The following is a 17,922-nucleotide window of genomic DNA, read 5'->3' as shown; positions in this document are numbered from 1 at the left end:
TGTCCACCATGTGTGTCCATGGGATTAAACTTAGGTTGTCAGGCTTGACAGTAAGAACATTTACCCACTGAGCCATCTCTCCAGCCTGAGGCAACTCATTTTTAAAGAGAATTTTATTTATGCTGAATGAGCCAGTCATAAAATCACCTAAATTTGAAACTACTTGTCTGTAACTTCTTTATGTTTACTAGGAACATATTGAGATATTCTGTTATTTTCTAGTGATTTAAGTTTAGATATATTCTGTATTTCTTTAATCTGTTCTCCATTAAAAGTGAATCACTTTCACTGTTCATAATTAATGTTCCATGATCACATATTGGATCTTTATAAATATTATTAATTTTGAAAATAGAGTATTGAGAATTCTAACATAGCTCTACAATAAACACATGTTTTCTAATAATGTTGCATTAATAGTATCATAGTTTATAAAGTTCACTCTCTCCCAGCCTGGAAAGTAGAAATATATGTGTGCATATCCAAAACTCTGGCAATTTGAGTAACCTCTTCAGAGGATGGTATGATAATAAGAGGAGGTAGGAATTGGCTAGGCAGTTAGTGTGAAAAGACCCCAAAGAAAAGTAACCAGTTTCTTGGCTAAAAGTCAAAATAATCTTGGGCCTCTTAGCAACATACTCACTTCCAAAGGCCAAAACTGTAAAAGGCATTTGGGAACTTGTATCTAATCATTAAAAGATTTTAGGGTTACCTCTTCAGAGGGGGGGAATGTTAGAGTAGCAAAAAGCACCCCCCCCAAAAAAAGAAGAAAGAGTACATGAAGTTATCAGAAGAAAGTAATGGGGAGATTTGTGAGGAGTTGGATGGGAGAGAGTGAGCATGGATTTAATCAAAATACTTTATATGCTTATATGCCTATATGCAAGTCTCAATAAATTATTTTTTAAAAAAAGAAAAAAAATAAGCAGCATAACAGTCCATTTAAATTTCACCATGAATCAAAAAGACTATGTCTGGAAGGAACCGTCAAGCAGCACTCTTTTTGTTAATTAATTAATTAATTTATTTATTTATTTTATTTTATTCCCGTTAAGTACTTTGTCTGCACGTAGGTAGGTGCATCTGTGTTCTGTAGTGGCCGTGGAGACCAGAAGAGGGCTTTGGATGACCTAGAACTGGGGTTAGAAACAGTTGTTAGCCGCCATGCGGGTGCTGGGAATAGAACCGGGTCCTTTGCAAGAGCAGCCAGTGCTCTTACCCACTAAACAATATCCCCATTCCTACCCTTCAAGCACTCTTTAACCTTTCCTTCCTAGTAGGAACTCTTATCCCACATACAGTTCACCAACATGTGTCCTGAAATTTCTCTTTAATACCTGTGCTTATTTTCTAATATTTATTTTCAAATAATTTTCCTTGATGAAGAAAAATATGTATCACATGAAATTAGGTTTTTTTCCTGTGAACTATTATAATCTCATTCCATGTATTTTTCTTATTCTACTTGGTACAAATATAACTCAGAGTGATATATTCCCTTTCACATTTTTCACAAGCATTCATTTATTAGAGAACGTAATAGACCTCATGTGACTATTTTAAGTTCACTATTGTCTATTGGAACTTCATGTCACATTTCCTGTATAAAATCATGGGGACATGGATCTTCCATATAAAGCACAAATAATTCTTTTCCTAGAAAAATAAAGAAGACAACTTTTTAAGAGATGCAACTTGAAAAAAAAAATTCTTTCCCCTTTCAAAATCCATAAGACATTTTGAGAAATTGCTTTGAAACAGGTGAAGTTTTCATTTTTAATATTTAAAATAGTCATAGAAATACATATATTCTTCACAGGGCCAATATTTTGAAATTCAGTGTCCACCAAGTATTATTGAATGATGGCGTTCTTTATGGAAATAAGGCTTTGCTATGAAGAAGAGGGTGAAGGAGGGAGCATACTATTGCATAAAATGGTAAGACACTCACAAAACTGTGTCCTTTATGCCATTTCAATTTTATTACTGGCATAGTATTTTCTTCAGTAGGCCAGCCAGATCACTAATCCTATAGATTTCTCTGTGAAGCCTCATCTGTCATGCTGGCCTAAGCCATGTCCTCATCCTGGCTCTCATAGTACAGATCTTCCCCTACAGCTGCCTCTATTTTTTTTTAAAAAAAATAGGAACTTTGCTTATTATTTGAATTTTTGTGTATGATTGTGTTGCCTGCATGTGTGTAAGTGCGCCCTTGTTGTGCAATGCCTGCTGAAGTCAGAAGAGGGCATCAGATTCCCTGGAACTGGAGTAACAGATGGTTATTAGCCTTCACGGAGGTACTGGGATCAAACCTTGGTTCTCTGCAACAGCAGCCTGTGTTCTTAACCACTGAGCCATCTTTCCAGCCCCAACTATTTCCATTTTTGAGGAATAATTTTATCTTGATCATTTTCCTGTAACTTAGGGCATATATTTATCATAAAACAGCACTTCAAGCTTAATCTTTCAGTCATTCCATCACAATTTCAGTCTACTACCTTCTGAATGATTTCACATATAGCAAGGCTGCTTGTAATTACATGCATATGAAGTTGCTCTCTGCTGTACTTCTTTCTTTGTAAAATGTCTTATTTGGATGTAATATTGTATAGGATTTTTTTTGTCTTTTTGAAGCAGGGTCTCCCTGTAGCCCCAGCTGTCCTGTAACTCACTATGCAGACCAGTCTGGACTTGAACTCCCAGAGATCTGCCTGCCTCTGCCTCCCAAGTGCTGGGACTACAGGTGTGTGCCACCTTTGCATCTTTTTACTCAGAAAACCTCCTGCGTATAATTCAATCAAAACTTTGTTCAAGATCTTCTTTCTTCAGATGGTGGAGGGTTTGCAAGTTATGAATAAGAAGAATGATACTTTAATTTGGTCAGGTGGCATGTATACATTGCATGTGGTGTGAAGTACAGATTCTCTTTTACATTACTACAGATTCTCAGTTAAGTTCAAAACCCATTTTATCACTTGAGGCCAGTATATTTTTGGAGATATTTCAAAGGCAATATGGGAGTATATATATTAAGGAATTTAGATGTGAATTGCAGCAACCATGGCTAAGCACATGGACATGCACCTCTTTTTCTTGACTTTCTTTGGGTGATGTGATGACCAATATGAATGGGAACACTCCTCAAATATTTGCTCAGTCCCAGGATTCAAATCTTTCAAGGTACCTTACAGTCTTCAGAATACAGAATGGGCTATTGATATTAATGTATTAACTTCCACAGCATTTTGCCAGGGGTTCAAACCTGCGACCCCTGGCGAGGTGAGGATTGGGAATGAGTAAGCACGCCGTTCACCAGCCCATGCCGCCCCCATTACCCGGGGACACTCAGACACAACAGAGAGTCTTAGTCAGACAGAGACTCATTTATTGCAAGTGTTCCAAAGCTTATAAAGGCACTTGCAACTCCCCCCTCCCACCAAGGGTGTATCTTAAGCATGGTCATGTGCTGATCATGCACTCCTCAGCAGTGCAGAAGTATTCTTCAGACTTTCAAAGCAAGCCAGGCCGAGCCCCCAGTAACTTCCTTTCAGACCTATGCAAGGTGGGGCTTTTAGGTCCCCACATATCCCCCTTTTTATTTTTATTTTAAGGCCGGACTGACTTTATTTCATGGGTTACCCACTTCGTAGGTGGCTCCCTGAAGAGAGATGGCTATCTTCTTCCTCTAATCTTATGCATTTTTGCCTGTCTTAGGTTGTGTCACCTCTGATCAAGCCTTGCCCATCACTGGATCATGCACCTGGCCATGTGCATGTTCTGTCTTAGGAGTACTTGTCATGGACATCTTATCCATCTTTAGCTAAAAATGTGTTATGATTAAGGGCAGCTGCGTGTGTAATGCCAGCTCGTGACAGTCTTAGTCTCTGCCTAACTTGGTTAGCCAAGCGTGGGCAACCAGAGGGGGTCCTGGGGAAGTCTGTAATCATGAGGAGGTGGGCTGTGGCAGTTCCAAGGGTCCTCTGTTGCCGAATTATCTGGTAAAGACACTTAAAGATAAGCATTATCAAGAGAAACAAAGCAAGTCATGGCGTAAGACAAGTTGAAATACTTCTGGGACCATGTACCTTTTAGCCAATCAGCCAGTTGTAGAGGCTGACTGGCAATGAAGTCAAGGAACTGGGTACTTTACTAAGATGGATACAAATAAAGAGAGTCGCTTTTGTCTCATAAACTATTGTCCATGGATCATCATGCTAGTCAGTCGGATCTTGGCCTACCCACTTAAGGTTTTTAGCAGGCACCATAACATATGGAGTTTGAATCTCCTGTAAGGTAGACACACCCAAAGCCTCGACCCATGGTTAGCAATGGATCTGGTCCTTTCCATTGCCTCATAATGGAGTCCTTCCATCTTACCCTTTTTTTTATTTTGATAGAAAACTCTGTTTAAAATGTTGATTTAGATTTACTTGCTAAGCTTGCCTGTTCTGCCTGATTTGTATCTACCACACATGGATGATTAACCTAGTTGAAATGCTAAGAATTGAAGTGCTGTAAACCTCCTTCCTGGACCCTGGACCCTGGACCCCAGACTTAGTTGATTTACAATGTGTCCTGTAGGCCTGTTTGCACATACCAGATAACCGATAAGGAACAAAGAGAAGGAAGTTGCACCAGGCTTACACCAGATCTAGCCTTCCTGGAAAAGATGTTTAACCGAAACTATAGCTTTTAGAAGATGTTTGATCAAAGTGTCTGCTGAGGAATGCTTTTTTGTGTAATGACTATGTGGGCCTATATAATCTGTATCTGAAACTGAATGGGGGTCGATCGTTCTGACCAGACTTGCATGTCTTGGGAAACCGGTCGCCCCCAGCCGGCTGGAAAGTAAAGACTCTGCTTGATTTTTACATCTCCAATCCCGTGTATTTGTTATCTGGAGGGGACCCATCGAGTCACGGACCCTAACAACCCATACCTCAGGTCTCTGCTCCTGTCGTACCCAATGCTTCTGAAACTGGGATTCCAATCGATTTTTTTGAAAATTAAGAACATTAATAGTGAATAAGGCCATACCCAACTGTTGGTGGGGGCTTATTCTCCCTTTTTTCGCAATTGAAGTTTTAGGTTTTGATGGTTGCATTCTATAATGGCTTGACCTTGGGGATTGTAGGGAATTCCTGTATTGTGTTGAACTCCCCAAAGTGAGAAGAAATCTTCTAAATTTTTACTCACAAAACATTATCAGTTATCAGTTTTAATTCTTTGGGGCAAACCCAACATGGCAAAGCACTGGAGAAAATGAGACTGAGCATGTTTAGACTTCTCTCCTGTATGAGCAGCAGCCCAACAGGCCTGTGAGAATGTGTCAATGGATACAAAAATATACTTAAGCTTTCCAAAAGGAGCATAGTGTGTGACATCTGTTTGCCACAAGGAATTGGGCTTGAGTCCCCTGGGGTTTACCCCTGGCTGTTGCAGAGGCAGTACTTGCTGCCTCTGCATTGCCTTGGGATAAAAGCCCAGGCAATCCTTGGTGCCCCCTAAGATGTTGCAAGAAGATAGGGTTTCTCTCTCTTTAAGGAGCCTATGAGTCTGAATACTTTCAGAAAACAATGGCCATTAGTTTCTTGAGCTGATCTGCTTTTTGGTTTCTCCATATCTGCCCAAGTCAGTGAAAACATTGCAGGCTTTACTAAGAACTCCCTTGGCCCAGGATTTGGTGAGTGCTGCTGCCCTGCAGAGCTGTAGCACTTGGGGTCTGGGTGGTTTCCTGGCCACCCACCGAACTGAAGGGGTGGGGCCCCTTCCCGAGCCACCCCCCCACCTTATAGCCAAAGGTCTTTTTTTTTTTTTAATTTTAAATGTGCCCTGCAGCCACCAAGCCACGGAGCCACCGGTTGCTGGCCATCAGCCAGGGAGCAGTCCCCGCCCAGCTTTCCTGGGAGCCCCTGACTCCCGCTGGTCACCAGCCTAGGGGTAGCCCTCGTTCATGCATTAGTTCAAGGTGGGTGGGGTGGGTGGCTTTTGCCACTGACCCCTTGCACTCTGCTCTGCCCTGCCTTTCTGCCTGGGAGGCTCTGAAGCTGGCCAGGGCACACCAGAGGTGCATCTTGTAACTTTGGTGGCTTTTGGGTTCACTTCTGTTGCATTTCTGCCTTCTTCCTCAAACCCATCCCATGATTCTCATGTATCCCCAGTAAAAACATTAGTCCCAAGTAGCCAGGGAGCCAAATGAATCACCTCTGCCCAAGCCTTTTGATCTATGGGATCTCACAAATCCAATCCCCTGCTTTTAAGCATATCTCTCATTGCTTTAAGCACTGAGTCTTCAAACTTAAAAATTGCGTTACCCATTTTTTAAGGTCTTGCTTATCCCGAACCTCCTCAATTGGCCCCAATCCGTTTTACTTCTTTCTTACTTCTTTCTTCTTTTCACCTTCCTTCGAGTGCCACATTGAGCACCAGATGCCGGGCACTCGAACCCGTGACCCCCGGCGAGGTGAGGATTGGGGATGAGTAAGCATGCCATTCACCAGCCCATGCCACCCTCATTACCCGGGGACACTCAGACACAACAGGGAGTCTTAGGCAGAGACTCATTTATTGCAAGTGTTCCAAAGCTTATAAAGGCACCTGGAACTCCCCCTCCCAGCTGAGGGTGTATCTTAAGGATGGTCATGGGCTGATCATGCACTCCTCAGCAGTGCGGAAGTATTCTTCAGACTTTCTAAGCAAGCCAGGCCACGCCCCCAGTAACTTCCTTTCAGACCTATGCAAGGTGGGGCTTTTAGGTCCCCATAGGATTTCAATGTTCAAATATTGTGGTATTCTGCTAAACTGTTATTTACTCTTAACTAGGCAGTTTAAGAACATTGTTGATTTCCCAAGGCTCCACTGATTTGTCCCTTGTCCTGATATTGCATCTAGTGCTACTATTTTTTCAATGTATACTTTTACTGAATTTTTGTGCATTTTATACAACACATCTTAATCACATTTAAGTCCATCCCCTATCTAGACCCCCATAGCCCACTCACAGGATTTCATGCCTTTTGTCATATATCTAAGTCAAGTTTATACTCATATGCTCCTTGGTTGGGAGTTCATTCACTGGAGCCTGGTCACCTCTCCCTCACCAAGCACTATTCAGCTGCCAATATTTCCTCAGCTGAGGTTGTGGCCTCCTTTCTATTTCCCCAGTTGTATGCTCCTTTGTTTGTTTGTTTGTTTGTTTGTTTGTTTGTTTCTGATTCAGTTTGTTTCTGATTCAGTTTGTGTGGGTCCTGGTTGGTGAATGACCATACTTCTATTTTTTAAAAAAGATTCCTTAATTTTTATAATTATGTGTAGATGTGAATTGGGGAGGGGGTATGTGCACATGCGTGCAGGTGCCCATGAAGACAAGGCAGGGAATCAGAAAGGCTGACGCTGGAATAATGGGAAATTCTGAGCACAATGTGCATACTGAGATCTGACTCAGTTCCTGTGAAAGAGTAATACACACTCTTAACCAGTGAGCTGTCCCTGTAGCCCACTATTTCTTTCGTTATTCCTTATTTCCAAGGAATTTTATGAAGTGAATTTGTAAATATGAATCCTTTCATCATTTCTAACAACACTCAAACCTTTCTAACAGATCTCCCTAGACTGTATGACTATCCAATTTAAAGTGCAATGGTCTACATTTAAATTTCTCTAGTCTCTATTTTAGAATTGATGGAAAAATGCTTTTTTGTCATTCATTATATTCCATCACCAACATCATCACAAAAGCAAACATATGTATTCACCATACTCAGGAATCTATAAATTTAGTGCAAATGCCTCAATTTAAAAAATCATGATACAAAAAAAATCATAATGCTAGTTATGGTGGGGTATGCTTCTAATTTCAGTACTGGAGAGGCTGAGACAGGACAATTGCAGAGTTCAAGGGCATCTTGGGTTACTGAGCTCACCTCTCTATCCCCACTTGTCCCCCCAAATCACAAATTTCCTTTGCAAAAAGAGCCAAAAATTAGCTATATTGGCTTATTTTGTGCAAAATAGAAACCTGGTTACATACACAAATTTATACTTTGTGTATGGAAAAATGACTCGTGTTTTATGTAGACCACAGAGTCTCCATCTTTTCATAGCAATTACCTGGGGAGCTCTAAAAACACTGATGCCTGAGTCTTACCTCCAGATTGTTTTAATTGATCCGGGTTTATGCCAGAAATTTAGAATATTTAGGACCCTAACGTAGGGCTAAGATAGAAGCCATTGGTTTAACTTATCTTTACCCAACTCCCTTGAGTTATGGGGAAAAATAACTATCATCTCATAACCTATGTAGCTGGCAGTTTTATACAAGTGCCACAGTATGCTGTGGCTGTTCTTGCTTTGGTTTGATAATTCCAAAAAGCAATCTTTCACAATGTCTTATTAACTATAGCAGATATACAGGGAAATGCTTGGGGGCATCAAATTTGTCTTGTGACTACAAAGACATGCTTCAGTATGTTTTTCTCTCATCAGAACAGAAAGAAATGAAAAAAAAATATTAGAGCTAATCTGCCTATGCTGTTTTCCAAAAAAGTTTAATTTATGATTATGCATCAGAAAAATTGCTGTAGGATAGATTCACTTATATAAGGTGAATATTAGTACTCTATGAGCTGTTTTTGAAATATCTATTTAAAAATCTAATTTTCAAATGTTGAAAGAAACTAAGTGGGAAATAGTTTTTAGTAGCCAAATGTATATCCCCCAAGGACAGCTGAGAACCCTAAACTTTGAATTTGTTAGGATGTTGAGCAGCAGAATTCAAGTATTTGCTCCCCTGATTGGTAAAGTAATTATCTACTAGAAAGTTTTAAGAATTTCAAATTTTCAGCATACTCAATTGTATTAAATTAGAAATTCTGGTTGTAGGGCCCAAGAAGATATGGTCTGACAAATCCTCATTTCAGATACCTAATAAATCTTGAGAATCAATTGTATAGAAAAAGCAGACATTTATACTTGTGCTCTAGTGAAGTTTTAAACTTGATTAGAGTCTTTTAAAAGTTTTAAAATAGTGTTTCTTTTGCTATCTGTAAATCAGAATTCAAATTTAGGAAGAAGTTTCTTAAAGTGTTCCAGGACAATGAGGCTACTTCATCATAATTTGAATACTTTTAACTTCAATAGTATTCTTTATTTCTCATTCTCTTTGCTAGTAAATAAAAATGTCATACTTATGTTTTATTTTATTGCAAACTACAATCACAGTAGTTTTATACAATCTTTTTTTTTAGAATTCTAAATAAAAAACTCTAACATGACAAAAATAAGACAGATTCCTAACAGTATGCTTTCTTCTGAGACTATAGATATACGTGTGTGTGTGTGTGTGTGTGTGTGTGTGTGTGTGTGTGTGCTTGTGTGTCTGTAATAGTTATAGAGATTGAGGGAGGGAGAGAGAAAGAGAGAGGGAGAGAAGGGAGAAAGAGAATGCATGTGTATATATATGTGTGTATATATATTTGGTAAATAATATCTATATTTTAAATGACAAATTCCTTATTTTCCCATAAGAGAGATCGCAAGGAACCACAAGGCTTAAATCTGGTGAGTAATTTGCTTTCCTCATGCTGTTCACATTTCTATTTCCTTCATTTTCTGTTTCATGCATCTCACATCACCTTCCTTTTCATTGTGACTTTCGTTTTAATTAACCTATTGCTCATTTTCATGATAAGAAGGTCCCATTATCTTCCCTGGATTCTGTCATAGAGGCAACCTGCTACATGCAGGTATAGAATCATTAAACACCTTTACCTTAATCCACACTTCTTAAAACACCATGGTTAAATTTGAATATTCTATTGTGAATGGAATGAATTGGAAAACTACAGAGAATAACAGAACCAATGAAAAACGCATATCAAAAAGAGAGACTAGTAACTATAGTACACTGTATTATTAAGCAAGGAAGAGCTTCATAAGAAAAGATAAATTTTCTGTTAAATTTAATACATGGGCCATACCTTGAGAGCTATATGAAGCTGTTGCATCTCAGAACACTGTGCAGAATAAAACCAAATAAGTGGAAATGATTTAAGAAAGCCTTTTTGTTTACTGCATAACTCTTTTCTAAGCTTGGTCTCCAGAAGATTAAGTCCTGATATCTCCAACTTGAGTTCTGAGCTTTCCCAGACAACCACTGGGAAAACACATTCCTCTTTCCTGGCATCATCTATTACAGATAAGGGGTGGGAGGAGGGATACCTTCTGCAGATTATATAATTATGAGGTCTGTTGTGGTAATTCTTTCTCTGAGAATATGTGGAGATCTGATCTTACAAAGCCAAAGGAAACTTTTAGTGTGGCGAGACGTTTGCATGAAAATTAGGTGGGAGACCCTGAGTTTAGATGAGCAAGTGTTTTGGTGGTGGGAGTGGAGTTATGTAGTTCCGAGAGAGCCAGGAGAATTAAATCACTTCTGTTAACCAACTATGTGCCTTTTCAGTCGACTTACACACTAAAAGTGAGGATGACAAGCCAGCCCTTGGCAATACAGCCCTTATAGTGTTCTGAATATTTTTATGATTTTATGTACATTTGAAATTAAAATATTCAACATGTTACATTTTCCCCAAACTCCAGATTTCCACCATCACGAGCAAGTGTTTATTCTCTTGTTTAAATGGTAGCATGAATCAGAGCTTTATTTTCAAGGGATCTATACAATTTTCAACCTATCCTTTGTTGAGCTAATGTAAATATCACTTATGTTAATCTCTTTGGAAAGAAGCATCTAGAAAATTTCTGTCAAATGTCTGGCTATAGGATTTCTTCTTTCTTGAACCCACTGTGCAATCGCATCCTTTTTCTTTATAATAGTAAATATACATTTTATCATCCAGCTCAGTAACTGTTCAATAACTCGCAGATATAAAGAATCTATAGTGAAAAGACAGTAGTTGTACCTTCTCATTTCTTGGAATCTGTAATGTAAACCTGCCAAATCGTTGACCCTTGGCAACTTTTGACATTTAGTCTCATGCATATCAACTTGACAGGATCTAGAATCATCCATGCATGGGGCAAACCTCTGCAGACACCTACGAGGACGTATCTTGATCAGGTTAATCTCTGGTCATACCTGTGAGGGATTTTCTTGATTATGTTAGCTGAAATAGGAAAACCCATTCTAATGTGAATGGCAACTTTCTCCTGCAGGCAGATATCAGGGGAGTCCAAGGGAAAAGCTTTTCCTTTTGCCTTCTTGAAGTTGCCTTTTCCTCATGAGTACATCTCTCCTCCCATGGCGTTCTGCTGCTATTGTTGCTTCCATTGTTAAGCCAGTTTCTTCAGTGCTCCAATGGGAGCTCCAGACAATTGGCCTTCCAGGAATCCTCCAGGCATTTTGAGACAGATTGAGACTCCTGGAGCATCAAGACTTTTGGATTGAGCCCCTACCATGTTCTTAGCCTCTCCTCTGTGAAGACAGCCATTGTTGTACTACCCAGACTGCATCATGGAAGCTAATTCCCTTTTTAGTATACAGTCATTCTTTCAGTACTGTTTCTCTAAAGAACTCTAACTCATATAGAAATCCATGGTGAAATCCTATAGTCTGTGGAATCTAGATTTGAAAGAGAAATGAAACATTTATTTGTTATTTTAGATGCAAATGGTACACTTAGGGACATTACTGCTGTCCACATATCTTATGGTGTATGTGTTTTGAGTTAATCGATTTAGCAATAGAGCTCTTCAGCAAGTTATGTTTGTGTTACAGGTGGTACTGACATGAGACTTAGATCTGATAGTTCTAGAAGCATTCATTGTGAATAATTCTGTATGGATACAAATGTAAGACAAGATAGCGGCATAGTGGCAATCGAGAGTTCTGAAATAAGATGTGCTCTACAAAACAAAGAACTGTTCTAAAAAGCATAAAAAAACAGCTTTGGGCATCTTATTGAACCCTTGCAAAAGACTATTTGATTACTAAGTGTCTATAAAACCAGAACTTTTAATGAGACCTGTGCTGTCCAGTCCTGTGAGCTGCATATTTGACCTTAGTAAATGAAAGGGAAAGATTTGGAAGTGGGTCCAGAATGAATCATGTAAGAGATGATTAAGAAGTGGATGCTTTTGTCCCTGTAATATTTATGTTTTCTTTTTCCATAAGATAATATATGAAGGAGAAGACTTTGGGGAGGGAATTAGAAACAGATGAGATCAAGAGGATGGAGCACTAGTGAAAAGATCAGTGCTCTTACAGGAAGAAACATCAGAAAGCTTGCTATTTCTCCACAAGCACACAAAGATGTTATATAGGGGCACAAGCCAAGAGATGAGACTTCAGAATGAAACTCACTTGCTGATGTGATCTTTGATTTAAGCGTGTTTTTTTATGGCAGCATAAGATGACTAACACAGAAACCTAAACCAAATAGAACACAAAACTTAGAGGTACAAAAGCATGAAAATTAGAAATAAAGGAGATCTTTGTGAACATACTTCATTACATAGGTACTTACAGAGTTCTTCAAGGTCCACAGAAATTAAAAGTAAGAAGGAATTCTTGCTGTTTCAAATCCAGCTAAATAATACAAGCACATTAAAGTATCTGGCTGCATTTAAACATAGAGAAAATGAATCAGATCTGGAAAGACAAATTTTACAAAACAGCTACTTAGATAAAGATAGCATTTGCAATAAAATTTAACAAACTATATAATGCTTCCAGGCTGTTAAGAAGGAAGATGTACCAAAGCATATAAATTATGTGAAGTTTTCACTCTCTAATTTATGCTACATATTTTTGGAGAATCAGTAGTTTCTTTGTGTCCTTAATGCTCTGAATGGAGAGTAAAACATTTAGGTAAACAAGGAAGAGAAATGAAACTTGTTTGATTTTTTATCTATGTAATTTAGAAAATCAATTATAAAGATCTTACCTTATCAGTGATTCACATATATTGACTCACTTAAGTTCATAATACTCTTATAGAGGTTAATGCCATTATTATCCTCTTTGTATGGATAAGAAAACTGTGAGTTTGAATAATTTAATTAATGTCTTCATGTCTTCTTTATCTTGTCTCAGGTTGGTAACCAAAAACTTTAAACTGTAAAAATGTCCTTATTTTTAGGAAATCATGTCAAGAAATGTATAGGGCCACACTAAGTTGTATGTGCTTCATGTGGTCCTCCAAGTCTCTCCCTAAGGTGAGTCAGCAATAGCGACAGTGAAGAATCTGAACCCCAAGGCTGTGGGGGGCCCTAGGCCCAGGCAGTGCTAGTGGTGAACATCAGCAACTCTACAGGACTGCAAGATGAGCTGAGGACCAAGTTGGAGCCTCAGGGCATCACAATGATGGTTGTATCTGGTGCTGAAGACATGAAGCTTACTAAAGATGGTAATGTGTTGCTACATGAAAGTCAAGACCCAACAACCTCTTTGACAGCAAAAGTAGCCAGAGGCCAGGATGACATAACTGGTGATGGTAGTGTTTCCAATGCTCTTATCATTGAAGACCTGGTGAAACATGTGGATCTCCATCTTTTTGAGGGTCTTCATTCCAGAATAACTGAAGCCTTTGTTTGTCTGTTTTGTTTTTATGAGGATAGGGTCTCCCTATAGTCCAAACTGGCTGGAACACACTATGTAGACCAGAATGGCCACAGGTTCACAGAGGTGTGGCTGAACTCTAGGAATAAAGGGATGCACCACAATCCCCAGCTTAAAAACTAATGCATTTGAAGCTACAAAAGAAAAGGCCCACCAATTTTGGAATAAATCAAAGTAAGCAGAGAAATTAACAAGAAAACATTTATTAACAAGACCAGAAGATCTCTAAGAATTAAAGTTCATGTTGAACTTGCAGATTTTTTTAATAGAAGCTGTAGTGTACTCCATTTTGGCCATTATATTAAAAAAAAAAAAAAAACCATGTGCCTCCGGGGCTAGAGAGATGACTCAGTGGTTAAGAATACTGACTGCTCTTGCAGAGAACCCAGCTTCAAATCCAGCACCCACATGGCAATTAATGACAGTCTGCAATTCCAGTTCATGGAGATATGATGCCCTCCTCTGATCTCTGTGGGTACTGAAGGACACAGGTGCACTTACATACATGCAAGCAATACACTCATACACATAAAATAAAAATAAATAAAAATAAAAAAAATATGTGCCCCATTGACCTCTTCATGGTGGAGATCATGGAGATGAAGCATCAATTTGAAATGGACAAAAACTTGATTAGAAACTTCATTTTGGATCATGGAGGAGGGTATCTTGATATGAAAATAGAGTAGAAAACACATGTATCTACCCCTACATGCAATTTATCCTTAGGATATAAGAAAACAGAATAGATCTGGGTTTTATTTTTGCAAGAGTGCTGAAGAGAGAGAAAAACTAGTTAAAAGCTTAAGGGAAATTCATTGAAGCTAGAGTTACAAAATAATAGAACTGAAAAGGAAATCTGTGCTAAAAGATTCATTGTTATTAATCGAAAAGGAATTGACCCCTTTTCTTTAGACACTTCTGTGAAAGAAGAACAAATAACTCTAGGCAGAGCAAAAAAGATAAAGATGGAGGAGCTGACTCTTGCTTGTGGTGGGATAGCTCTGAATTCTTCTGATGCTCTAAATCTTGTCTGTGACTGACATTACTTGCTAAACATATAAATAAACACACTGACTCGAATTAAAGGTGCAATAAAAGATGGCTTCCAGGTCTCTTAGAGAGAGAGAGAGCTGATCTTCATTAAGGGACTGACTCTAGATAGGCTTACCAGGCTCCAGTGGATGAACTCACACTGAGAGATATCTGTGGACACAATCTTGGCTCAATAGGCCTTAACATATATGACAGAATGCATAATATCCAGTGGGTGGGTTATTGGGGGTACAGACAGAGGAGGGCATCTTAATATGATTAAGATGTATGTCATGAAATCCATAAAAATTCAATATATATATATATGTTAATTAACTAATTAATTAATTTTAAAATGCTATTGATGAAGGTTGTGTTGTCCCAAGTATTGGTGCAGTAGAAATACCAGTGTCAGAAATCCTGATTACATATGAGCCCATTGTAAAGACAGACAGAGCTCAATTTTGGAATCCAGAAATTTGTGAATGCCTTGATCGTTATCCCAAGGTAATCTTGCACAGAACTCTGATTTTAACCTATGGTAAATAGCAAAGTTCTAACTGAAATTCATGGATTGCCATATACCCACATTTAATATCAGTCTATTTTTAACTACTTATCCAAGGTAGCATATGTGTGATTATTTAATGTCTATTAAACTGACTTTTACATCTGCATCCTGTATCATGTCAATATGTGATAAAGAGAGATGAATGTTTCAGATAAGCTTGTCAAATTGAGAGACTTTTTAAAGTAGGTAATGGTATTTCATACATAAGTGAATAAAGAAATTTTAAATTTGTGAAAAAAAGAAAGAAAATTCAGAATTGCATCAAATTGCAGGTGTGGATTTGATCACAGGTGAGCCAATTACAGCAGCAGAAATGGGCATATGTGATTAGTACTGTGTGAAGAAATAGCTTCTTCACTCCTGGATTGCCATTGCCACCAACATTCTACTGGTTGATGATATTATGAGAGCTAGAATGTCCTCTCTGAAAGACTGAAGTTTCCCTTGTATCTGAATATGAAAGACTACAGATGACATGAAAAAAAAATGTTGATTTTTGCCTAAACTTCAAGTGGTTTTCAAAGGAACTTTCTTTTCCCGTATGAGAAAAAGGAAAGAACACTTGGCACCTATTTAAGTTACAATACTAGAAAATCATAATTGCAGTTTTTTTATTGCACTGAGGTTCATGCAGGCACATCTTCGCAATCCCCCCCATCTGCCAACTGGTCCTTTTTGCCCACTGTCTCAGCTGCAGTGATATGAGATCACATGTTAGATAAATATGCTAACTTGTTCCTTAAATGTTCTTTCAAAAAATGTAATGCTTTAATTTTCCTAAGCTGACCATTTTTATAATCAGCACATTTGAGAAATAAAGTCAGGAAGATCAGGTAGTTTGAAGCAAACTTGAGCTACATGAGGCCAGCCTCAAAAGAAAAATAATGGGCCTTTAGGGATGACTCAGCAGTTAAGAGCACTGTCTGCTCTTACAGAGGTCTCAGGTTCGATTCCCAGCACCCACATGGTGGATGACAACTGTCCATAATTCCAGTTTCAACAGATTAAATGCCTTTCTCTGACCGCCATGGGCATTGCAAGATACAGGTGTCCATACACATAAAATAAAAATAATAAATAAAATATATTACAAAAGAAAAATAGCAACACTTTCTTATGAACATATTTTAAATTAGCCAGCAACTCCCTGCTAAAACGTCAAGTGGTTTTGAAGTTTTATGTGTGCTACCGAAACTCACAACTGTGCAATTAAAAAAAAAACATGTCTAAGTTTCTGTGAGCTATAATTGTGGTCCTTTCTTGTGAACCCGGAGTTGTGGTCCCCTCCCATGAGTCAGTGGTGCAGTCCTCTCCCATGAGTTAGAGTTGTGTTCCCCTCCTATAAGCTAGAGATGCCATCCCCTCCTGTAAGCTGTAGCAGTGGACCCTTCCCATCAACTTGGAACTTTGATCCCTTCCGATGAGCCAGAGTTGTGGTCTCCTCTTGGTGACTTGGAGTTGTGGTCCCCTCCTGTGACCTGGAGCTTGGGTCCCCCTCCTGTGAACCTGGGGCTATGGTTGCCTCCTGGGAACTGGAGCTGTGATCCCATACTGGGAGTTGGAGCCTAGCTCCCACTCAGAGGCAAGAGTTGTGGCCTCCTCCTATGAACTGGAACTGTGGTTCCCTTCTGTGAGCCTGAGCTGTGGTTCCCTCCTGTGACCTAGTGGTGTATTTCCCTCCTGTGAGTTGGAGCTCTCATCCCTTCACATGAGCCTGAAGCTTTGAACCCCTACAATGAACAACAGTACTGGAATTAGAAGTGCAGGGCACTATCACTAAACAGGAAGGTGAAGTTTTTGTATTGTACATTCTTCTAGCTGTAAGCCGATGGTGGAGCAGAATAGAGCACGGAAGACATCCTTTTCTGGGAAGCAGTTTCAATCTTCTCCTAAGTGACTACATTTCCCACAGTTTCCTCCCGAGGTCCCAGGTTGTGTATGGCCAAGGCTTTGCTTCTTATGCTGAGAACAGGGGAGATCTCTGTTATTTGCAGATTCTGGTCTTGGGAAGACTGATTCTCTGGAAAAGGATTTCCCAACTCCCCTGAGTCCCAGCTGTGGTCCTCACTCCACAAGTGCTCCTAGGTATCTAGACTTTGATGTTGGACCTCTCCTATTATCAGGCACTAGGAGGTTTTTCCATTATAAATTGATATAATTGTCAAACTAAATATATGTAATGATGCCTTAGAATATAAATATAAAATCCTATGTGTCTACTACTATAATTTTTAAATGTTGTTTACTGACAGCACTGTACTCCCAACCTTTAGCAATAATGTGAAATTTGTTACTGTTCCAATTATTGAGTTAGCCATTTAGTCCCTTTCCAAATTTTCCACCTATACAATGTCTTTCAATGCAATCATGTTACTGCTTAAAGAAAACATTGCTGATAAATATTTTTAGAAAAAACTAAACACTCTAAGAAACATTTGTGAGTGTAAAAAAAGATTATAGTGGGAGAAATTTCCTTGTCATAGGTCATACTGTCACAACTTAGGTTTCAAAGTGATTGCACGTCAGTAAGGCCTGGCGAGCCTTTAGCATTTATAAGGTCTACAAATGATATGGAAGGATTAGAGCTTCTACCATGATACAGTGGAGAACAGTTAACTGTTCTCCATTCATGAAACAATGCCAAAGTAAAATTCATGTTCTTACTAAATTAAATATTTGTAATCCTCTTGTAAAGAATGTGTGTGATTCTAACCAGAGATCTTCGAAGTACAGAGAAAAA

The 17,922-nt window shown here is 38.8% G+C and overlaps 1 pseudogene; it reads left to right on the top strand.

Annotated features, from left to right (window-relative positions):
* The first annotated feature begins 1,863 nt into the window (after positions 1-1,863).
* LOC103730174 lies at positions 1,864-15,618 on the top strand (annotated as a pseudogene).
* The last annotated feature ends 2,304 nt before the right edge of the window (positions 15,619-17,922 follow it).

Source organism: Nannospalax galili, unplaced genomic scaffold (genome assembly GCF_000622305.1).
Source record: "Nannospalax galili isolate Female #2095 unplaced genomic scaffold, S.galili_v1.0 scaffold1733, whole genome shotgun sequence".
Taxonomy (NCBI): domain Eukaryota; kingdom Metazoa; phylum Chordata; class Mammalia; order Rodentia; family Spalacidae; genus Nannospalax; species Nannospalax galili.
Note: the sequence above shows the minus strand (reverse complement) of the source record. Positions and strands in the feature narration are given on the sequence as shown.